Consider the following 2543-nt stretch of genomic DNA (forward strand, 5'->3'; position numbering starts at 1 on the left):
CATTAACATTTTATAAATGAATGCATTATTAAACCTGGCACTATCTCTCGTGCCCGCATAACATGTCCAAAACACCAAGATTACTACACGGCAACGTACCGAGCGATTCATGGGTGCAGTGTCCCAATTCAAGGAAAATTCTCCGCCGGGCCGAGGCGCAGAAAAAGTACCCCCAGAGATTGTTTCGAAAAGAGGGGTCTGTTTGGGCCAGGAAATGGTGGAATTGTGTCAGTATGGCCCAGGATCATCTCTGTAGATTCAGGGGCACCCATCTGGGGGCAAAGCAGACAAAAATGGGATTGAAAATTAGTCAGAAGAGCCCCAGGAAGGTGAGGGATGTCATTTGAAAAATGGCCGCTGGGAGGGCTTGGCAACATTCACTTTTTGGGGGGTGAGTTTGTTTTGGGCGGATAATTAAAAAATTCATTGGTTAACCTACTAAAAATTGAAAATCAAATGAAATCTGAAGGACCAAACAGCACATTGATTTTTGTTTGAGAGGCCTCAGGGACTTCAGTTGCCTGCCATGGGGCTCCAAACTTGGTTGATTTTACACTATTTTCAATGGAGCCTGAATTAGTTCAGTGCACCCTCATGGACAACATGAATAGCTCCCTCATGTGACCACAGCACTTAACAATTAGCAAACGCCACAAAAATAACACACCGGGAAACAATTAACAATGTTTAATTGAACATCAAATAAACAATGCTAATCAATGAATGAAGGTAGCTGAATTAATGTCGAGGCTCTGACTTACTAAATGTGATCGGGCTTTCACTTCACCCGGGGGCAATCTGTATTTGAGGCGCCGCCCAATTTGAGGGAGACCTCCGGAGGCGCACTAGATAGTGAGGCACCTCGCTGAAGGACCTCCCGGAGGCGTCTCGTACTCCGCTAAAATTTGTTGGGAAAACCCGTCAAAATAATCATAATTAAATCGTGTATAATTAGACAGCGCCTTAAACTTCCCGGAGATGAACAGCCGCGTCGATTCCCCGAGCTAACTGTAGGTTTAATCAAACAGCCGAGAATGGGAATTCCCTAGTGACAATTACTTTTTTTAGCTCCAGCGGCAGCAATCTGACAAGTCCAAGTCCAGTGCTAGCCCGAACAATAACAACAAATCAAGAGCCGAAGTTGGGCGTACCCAGCAACGAATTAAATTTTGCGCTGCCTCATTAGGCTACAAAGAACTCCTAAAAGTGCACTAGGCACTAGTGCACGCCCAAGACCAAGATAAAGCGCGCCCAACTACTAATCCCTAGAAAACGCACCGACGTGCGATGACTGCTTGCACCGCAAGCAAACAACATGACGTACTAGTTTTTTTTTTGCTTCAGTCGTCAGATTTTGAAGAAAAACTGAATTCTGCACTTGCAGTGGGTAAATTTGGAAAGAATAATGGTTGAGGTGTACGCAGCAGATCAACGTCAAGTTTGGAAGAAGGAACAGAAGGAAACGTGAGTCGCTTCAGAAAGTTTCTCAAGTTTTACTTTTTATAAATGCTTAACTTTAAGCCTATATAGGCCTCGTAAGAAATTTATGACAGAGTATCTAGCCTATCAGGCTTTGTATATGAAACTTCACTACTTCGAACTTGAAGTTGGAACCGTCTGAAACGTTACTTATTGGCAAAAGTGGTTTAAAAAACATGACTAATTTGTCGTTTATTTTCCCCAGATTTCACCGGAAAAATCTCCAAGACAGCCAAGATTTGTGTTTGTCGGATCTAAAGACGCACTGGACCCAAATCGTGCGTCAGACGATGTGATATGAGTGACAGAATTCTTCTTCGGGGCAAGGCCGGGAATTCAAAGTCAACGCAATGAAACTTAAAAACTTTGTCTGCGTAAAAAATTATTCGTTCTCAGTTAAAACAGACGTTTTATCCCGGAAAGTTGTTGTTAATTGTAAATTTTTAGGCTTAAGTCAGGATGTGTACTCAATTTTTTAAGCTGATTAATAAGTGTCAGTTTTAAAAACGGCAGCAAGTTAGTTTGGTCGCTCATTTAAAGCTGCGCTCACTTTGTGCTCACAGAAAAGATTCTCACACTGCCGCATGTCGGTTTTCAATAAAATTTACTCAATAGGCCATGGTATATAAATAAATTTTATTTGGTAGAATTTTACCCGGGAAATTGTATAAAATTAAAACCATTTATTGATGATTTTTCAGTGTTGACTCATCGAAACCAGACGGAAAAACACATGGACAGTTTGAACATCATATTTACTGATAAAACCAAAATATTGCTAAAGCGAGACCGTACTAGACAATAGGTGTACAAAAAAAAGAATTAAAAACAAATACCCGCAAAATAGGTGAACTTTATCGCTTTTGAGTGGGTTAGTTAATAAGAAAATGGTCAGTTATTATTTATTAGTCAGGAAATGATATTCTTGCATTTTCTGTTTATTTTTGGCTTGTTTTCGGGAGGGAGGCCGAGGACTTGGCCATCATCCCACTAAAAACTTGACCAGAAATGCACGGCCGGCATACTGCATCACATTACCCTCCGAGTGAAGCGCCGCCATTGTA

Source organism: Acanthaster planci, linkage group LG12 (genome assembly GCF_054643075.1).
Source record: "Acanthaster planci isolate LZ-2023a linkage group LG12, COTS_SCS, whole genome shotgun sequence".
NCBI lineage: Eukaryota > Metazoa > Echinodermata > Asteroidea > Valvatida > Acanthasteridae > Acanthaster > Acanthaster planci.